Source organism: Gastrolobium bilobum, unplaced genomic scaffold (assembly GCF_033153095.1).
Source record: "Gastrolobium bilobum isolate Gb01-03AN ecotype WA unplaced genomic scaffold, APGP_CSIRO_Gbil_v1 utg371438, whole genome shotgun sequence".
In the NCBI taxonomy this organism is placed as follows: domain Eukaryota; kingdom Viridiplantae; phylum Streptophyta; class Magnoliopsida; order Fabales; family Fabaceae; genus Gastrolobium; species Gastrolobium bilobum.
The window spans coordinates 405-7,968 of record NW_026896470.1 but is presented as its reverse complement, the minus strand read 5'-3'; the positions used below and the strand labels follow the sequence as shown (position 1 = coordinate 7,968).

Here is a 7,564-nt window from a genome sequence, read left to right as displayed (position 1 = left end):
ATCCATAAAAATTTCTATGCATTCTTCTATCATATCAGAAAAAATGGAAAGCATGCACCTTTGAAAAGTGGCAGGAGCATTGCATAAACCGAAAGGCATCCTCCGGTATGCGAATATTCCATATGGACATGTAAAAGCAGTCTTCTCCTGATCCTCTGGTGCCACAGCTATCTGATTGTACCCTGAATAACCATCCAAGAAGCAATAGAAAGCATGTCCTGCCAACCTCTCTAGCATCTGATCCAAGAAAGGAAGTGGAAAATGATCCTTCCTGGTTGCCTTATTCAGCCTCCGGTAATCAATGCACATTCTCCAGCCAGTGATTGTCCTTGTGGGAATCAACTCATTATTCTCATTTTTCACCACAGTCATCCCCCCTTTCTTGGGCACGGTCTGCACAGGACTCACCCAAGCACTGTCTGAAATGGGGTAAATCATCCCAGCATCAAGCAACTTCACCACCTCCTTCCTCACTACTTCCTTCATAGTGGGGTTGAGTCTCCTCTGTGGTTGCCTTACTGGTTTGACCTCTTCCTCCATCAATATTTTGTGGGTGCAAAAGGAAGGATTAATACCCTTAAGATCTGAAAACTGCCATCCAATAGCCATTTTATTCTTCTTGAGTACCTTAATCAACTTCCCTTCTTCCTCATCAGACAACATTGCATTAATGATTGCTGGATATGTTTGATCATCCCCAAGGAACACATACTTCAAATGTGAAGGTAATTCTTTAAGTTCTACCTTAGGTGCTCCTTTTGGAATGTCATCAATCTTCTTCTCAAGCTCTTCCACTTCTGGCTCTTCTTGGTAATCTTCTGTACCTGTCTCTTCTTCTGATCTTTTTTCCTCAACTGGGAATTCTTCTTCTTTATTCACTTCTTCCACAACCTCCTGTATCACATCTAATCTAAAACAATCCTCCACATCAACGGGGTGCTTGATGGTTTCAAATACATCAATTGTGACTGTTTCCTCATCCACCCTTAGCAACAACTTTCCTTGTTCAACATCTATCAAAGATCTTGCAGTTGCTAAAAAGGGTCTTCCTAACAATAGAGGACTTTCTGTATCCTCTTCCTCCATGTCAAGAATCACAAAATCCACTGGAAAAATAAACTTGTCTACCTTGACCAAGACATCTTCAACCACACCTTCAGGCCTCTTGATAGATCTATCTGCAAGATGCAGAATAAGATTGGTCTCCTTCAAAGTGTTGATTCCCAAAGCTCTACATACTGTCAACGGCATCAAGTTTATACTGGCTCCCAAATCGCACAATGCCTTTCCCACCTCCACATCTCCTATAGCAATAGAGATACTGAAGCTTCCAGGATCTTTCATTTTTGTTGGAAGCTTCTTCTGGATTAGGGCACTACACTCTGCTGTTAGGGCCACTGTCTCACCATCAGTTAATTTCCTCTTCTTAGTAAGAAGATCCTTCATGAACTTTGCATAGTGAGGCATATTTTCCAGTGCTTCAGAAAATGGTATGTTAATTTGTAAATTTTTGAAGATATCCAGAAATCTTGCATAGTGCTGTTTCTGAATCTCTTGCTTCAACCTCTGAGGGTAGGGAACTTTAGCATAGGGAGATAAAATAACTGGCTGTTCTTTCTTGTCAGCCATCTTCTTCTTTTCCCACTTCATCATCTTTTGTGGGGAAGCATTTTTACCAACTTCTACCTCTCCTTCATTCTTATTGTCCTTCCCTTCCTCTTCTTTATCAATTCCAACTATAACATCTCTAACAACTACTTCCTTCTCACTTTTCTCATTTCTCATCTTCTCTACTTCATCATCAGAGACTACATCTTCAACCACAACCTCTTCTTCATTCTTTTTATTTTCCACATTCTTTTTCACTGGTTGAAGTACCAACCCACTTCTTGTCATAATTGCTTTACAGTGCTCCTTAGGATTCACTAGTGTATCACTTGGAAATTTCCCTTGTGGTCTCTCTGATATCTGTCTTGATAATTGACCAATCTGGGTCTCCAAATTTCTGATTGATGCTTCCTGATTTCTGAAAGAAGTTCTGGTCTCCTGCATGAATGCAGTTGTCTCTTCCCTGAATGAATTAGACCCCTGGATATAATCCTGAGTTGTCTTAGATAACTGAGCAAACGCTTTCTCCCATGTAGTAGGATCACTTGACTGCTCCTTCATATGTGATGGTGGAGGATGTAATGGTGGATTCAATTGATGGTTGGAACTATAGCTGAATCCTGGGTGTTGATTCTTGTTCTTCCATGGTGGCATATAAACATTCCTTCCCTGATTGTTGTAGTTCCTTTGATTATTCTGATCATACCACACTCCATTCACCTCTGCTTGTTCTGGTGATCCCCCATAATCACACTCCTCTGTCACATGGCCCTTGCCACAGATAGCACATACACTATTTGTTTCCACAGAAGCTACCTTTTGTGAAGAGAGTTGCTTAATAAGGGTATCTAATTGTTGCTGTTGTTGTCTCTGTGTCTGCATCAGTTGATCATTCCTTGCCAACAGAGCATCATACCCATCCAACCTGATGACTCCTGTCCTTCTGTCAGCCACTGGGGCATTATCAAATTCTTGAGATGCTAATGACTCAAAGATATCCAAGGCTTCTTGAGGGGTCTTGGTAGTCAATGATCCACCAGCAGTGGCATGCACCAAGGTTCTAGTGTTAGTGGTCATTCCTTGCAGGAAGATTGCTGCTTGTTGCCATGCCTCAATTCCATGCTGTGGACATTTCCTCAACAAAGTCTTGAATCTCTCCCAAGCCTCATAAATGGATTCTGACTCTTTCTGCTTAAAGCTTGTAATCTCATCCTTCAACTTGGCCCTCTTGGATGCTGAGAAAAACCTCTGCAAAAACTTGGTTTGCAGATCATCCCAAGTTGTTATACTTCCTTGTGGCAATGATTGCAGCCATCTCCTTGCATCATCCGTCAGTGAATGAGTGAATAGTCTCAACAGAATTGCATCTCTTGTGACACCATTTATCTTCACAGTATCACTCAACAATAGAAAGTTCTCTATGTGCAAGTAAGGGTCCTCTGCACTGGTTCCAGCAAACTGATCCTTCTGCACCAAATGTATCAAAGCAGGCTTCAATTCAAAGTTGTTGGGCTCCACTGTTGGGCGCACAACACTCCCAATTGGATGAATCACTGCAGGAGTCATGTACTCTCCCAGTGTCCTCTGTGGTGGTGGTGGTCTGTGATTCTCTGCCATTATCTCTTCCTGATTAACCGTACTTGATTCACCAATTTCTTGCAACTGTCTCCTTTGCCTGGCTGCCCTTTTGTACTTCCTCAATGTCCTTTCTAATTCTGGATCATACAACAAAAAATTCGGATCAAGTGTACCTCGCATATACCAGAATCAAAATTGAACAGAAACTTAACATAAACTAAAATACTGAAAATAAAAGGATTCAATCTCAGAATTCTATAATATGAGTTAATGTTGAAAAACAAATTCCCCGGCAATGGCGCCAAAAACTTGTTGGACATTTAGCAAGTGCACTAGTCGTACAAGTAATAAAATGATGAGTAAAGATCGTTCCCACGAGGAATTGTGTTCAAACACCAATATACCATAGAAAACTAATTTGAATCAAATAAGAGTTTATAAAAATCATGAATAATTTGTCACCAGAAAATTGATTGTAAGTAATTTGACAAAAAATAAATATGGATTAGGAATTAATAAAACAACAAGTAGTCAGAAAACAACTTTCCTCCATAATAACCCATGTAAAAATTGATTATATGATGAATTCCTTTTTCATGTGATGTTAATCAACCTTTTACTTATCATCAAGATGTAATCCCTTACTACCCTGATAGATACATTAATCAGAAACCCCAATCCCTTAGTGATCTCTTTCTTAATACATGCATGAAATACTAAAGTTTTAAGATTACATCTCTTTCTTGAGTACTAGAATTCTGATGTTGAGATTATCAAATACAGAAGTCATATAAACATCCCTATTCTATACTACTTCCTTGATAGAAATAATTAACTCAGAAAATCTCAAATCAACACATGAAAAATACTTCATCATATTAATCAAATCGACATAATATTATCATGGAGTTCCATTGCATTCAGACTACAGAGACTCTACTCAGACATGACTAAAGAATAGATAAGAGAAGAAGAAGCAAACTTCATTTCCATGTTGAAAGTCTTCAATCTCCAAACTATTACAAAGAAATCCTAATACAAAAACTAAAACTAAAAGAATTTAGAGAGAAGTCAGACTAAAGTTTAAGAGAGAGAGCAAGTTCAGATCCCTCAGATCCAGCACACTTTTCTAAGTGACAAGGCTTTGCCTTATATAGTGTTACAATTAAAAACAGAAAACTGATGTGGGCGCTAAAACGTCCATAAGTGACCGTTTTAGCGTCCATGCTTTACGTATGCTCAACTGCTTTTAACTGATTTCAACGCTAAAACGTTAAGGAATGACCGTTTTAACATCCAAACTTGGTGAATGCTCAACTGACTTTAACTGACTCCAATGCTAAAACTCTTGATTTGGACGTTTTAGCGGTGAAGACCAGAATCCTTTTTCCACTTTAGGGCGCTAAAACGCTTATTGCAGGCCGTTTTAGCGCCCAAGACCAGCAATTTTCCATCTTCCAAGTGCAGCAGCGCGCTAAAACGCTCTGTGTGGGCGTTTTAGCGCTCATTACCAGCAAGTTTTGGCCTCTTCCTGTAGCAGGGCGCTAAAACGCTCAGTGTGGACGTTTTAGCGCTCAATACTTAGGCAATTTTCTCCTCTTGAGCTCCAGAATCTTCTTCCTTCTCCAGTTGTCTTTCAAGTTAGATTTTCCTACAAGAATCATACAAATTTCCAATAAAGCTCTTGAACTTGTAATTGAGGACATCTTAGGACATTAACCTTGTTTTTCATCATTTAATCACACAATTTGATCCTAATTCCTGCTAAAAATCATGATGAACTAAGGGTTCATCACCCACACAAATATAAAAGAAGAGGATAGTGTTTTTAAGGTCATAATATTTGATTCAGATTGAATTTGATGGAATTTAAAATGAGAGGATTGAAGAGTCAAATACTTTGTTCCAGAACCTTCGAAGAAATTTTCGATTTCAAAAGAGGGGAAAAACAAGAGGGAAGGAGAAAAAGGCGTTTTGAGTCTTTTGACCTTTAGTGTGGTGGTAGAAAAAGTTATCCAAAATTTTGATGTCATATACCTCAACCCTTAATTTGTTCTATCCTTTGACCATTTCTAATATCAAAGATGGCATAAGGGATTTTGTCTTGTCCGATCCCTCATTTTTTAGCAAATCAAATCTTATATTTGTGTTTTACCGTTTCAAGATTTATTTTAATGATATTGTATGATTATAACGATTTCATCCAATACACAACTAAGTCATAATAATAATAATAAGTGGATATGATAATGTCCATAAATACAAAGATAAAACGCAACTATCCAACTAATGATGTCTTATTCATCTTTTATGATCATGGACATTAGGAGAAAAATAACAAGGTGGCTGGTGCCAAAGTCGAGCTCTACAAACTGGGTTCCTTCAAGTAGGAAGTTGGGGCTAAGGCTATATTATGTAACCATAAGCATCCGCACCTACACGAAACAGAAGGAGACATGGATGATATTTTGAAGGGGTATCACTTAAAAGAAAAAGAGAAGAATAAGAGGTGGGAGAGATGAGAGAATTTTAAAGGGAGAAGAGTTGCGATCAAACATTCCATGTCCTTGTATTGATCTTTTCCAGGGTTTTATAGCAAAACAAATATCAACCTAATGGCTTAAGGATTGCCAGCTAATGACTGATTGTAGATAATGATGATGACAAAAATAACAATTTGAAGATAAGGATGATTAATCCTATCGACAACTAATAAACTACTAATTGCATATAATTATTAAATAAGAAAATAAAAGACTCTTAGCTAATAAAGCACTAAACATAATCTTTGAGATGGGCTGGTGGCTTTGTCATTCGTTTGGGCCTCCCATTATCTGGGTTCGCTACACTCTCTTGCCCGTCAGAAAAGAGCTTGTCCTCAAGCTCAAAGCCATGCGTCGTGGGCCTCTCAGTGGCCTTGGAACCGACGGTCCAGATCCGTCCATCAGCAACGTGATCAATGGTAGACGTGGCAGCCTGGGTATGTGATGGATCAAGTTGAGGTGGCGTTATGGCGTTGGTCTGAAATCCTTTGAGGGGAAAATGATTGGCTCTCAAAGGATCAGCCTCATCCCTAAGGACGTCTTCCCCATGTGACTCCTTGAGCAGTGTGCGTGACTGACTTTTTGCAGCTGAGTGGTTGGGGTCATTAATTCTATGTGGAATTTGGGAAGAATCGTTGCTTACTACCTCAGTAATCTGTCCGTCTTTGTCATTGATTGTTGTCTTCTCCCCATGGAGCTCCCCTTTCTGAGCCCTTTCCTTTGCTCTTGAGTCGCGTAGAGCATCCGCACCGTTCCAGATTTCTAATCCTTCTTCATCTTCCCAAGTGGTAGTCTCCTGGGGTAGATGAGACCACTGTACCATAAGTTATTTTCTGGGTTTTCCTTGACGCCAAATTGTTCTGGTGGCCAATATAGCACTTGGTGTGTGTTCGAGCTCATTCTGTTCCACCGCGAGTGGAAATGTGGGGACTGGTTTATCCGTACGATGGTGAAAAGGCCGTAGCAGGGAGATGTGGAAAACTGGGTGTAACTTGGCTTCTGGTGGAAGATGTAAGCGGTAAGCTATGTCGCCTATCTTCTCTGAAACTGTGTATGGGCCAAAGAATTTCGGTGTTAACTTGTGGGATGATCTTTGTCGTAGGGAAAGCTGACGATATGGCTGTAGACGAAGGAGGACTAAATCGCCTGGTTGAAAGGTAAAATCTCTCCTTTTTTTGTTAGCGTGTGTTTTCATGGCCTGTTTTTCCTTCTTTAAATGCTCACGAAGGTTTTGCAATATTGCCATTCTTTGGCCGAGCGTGGAGTCCACAGCCTCCAAGGATGACATACCCATCGAGTACCGCAAGGAGCACGAAGGTGGTTTGCCATACGTTGCTTCGAATGGGGAGGTTCCTATGCTGCAGATATAGGTTGTATTGTAGTGATATTCTGCTAAGGGTAGGTGCTTTAACCACTCCTTCTGCTTGTCAAATGTATAAGCTCTGAGATATTGTTCTAACATCCTGTTGACCCTCTCTGTTTGTCCGTCCGTTTGTGGGTGGTATGCAGAACTGTAGCGGAGGTGCGTTCCTTGGAGTTGAAACAGAGATTTCCAGAAAGTACTGACAAAAATTGGGTCACGATCACTGATAATGGATTTGGGTGGCCCATGCAACTTGCCTACATTATCCCAGAAAGCTTGTGCGACTTTGGTTGCTGTGTAGGAGCTTGGTAGTGGGATAAAATGAGCACCTTTAGTCAATCGGTCTACTACAACTAGAATAACAGAACTTCCTTGTTCGGGAATAAATATGCGGCCTTTATGCACTAATATATCATTTTGAATATCCCAATTCCCTTTTTTCTTTTGGATGACTGGATCTCTCCTATTAATT

The 7,564-nt window shown here is 40.0% G+C and overlaps 1 non-coding gene across 1 annotated transcript; it reads left to right on the top strand.

Annotated features, from left to right (window-relative positions):
• The first annotated feature begins 2,722 nt into the window (after positions 1–2,722).
• LOC133299901 (small nucleolar RNA R71) lies at positions 2,723–2,829 on the top strand. Its single transcript, XR_009749998.1, has one exon. It is a non-coding gene; the product is annotated as a small nucleolar RNA R71 (small nucleolar RNA).
• Positions 2,830–7,564: the final 4,735 nt, after the last annotated feature.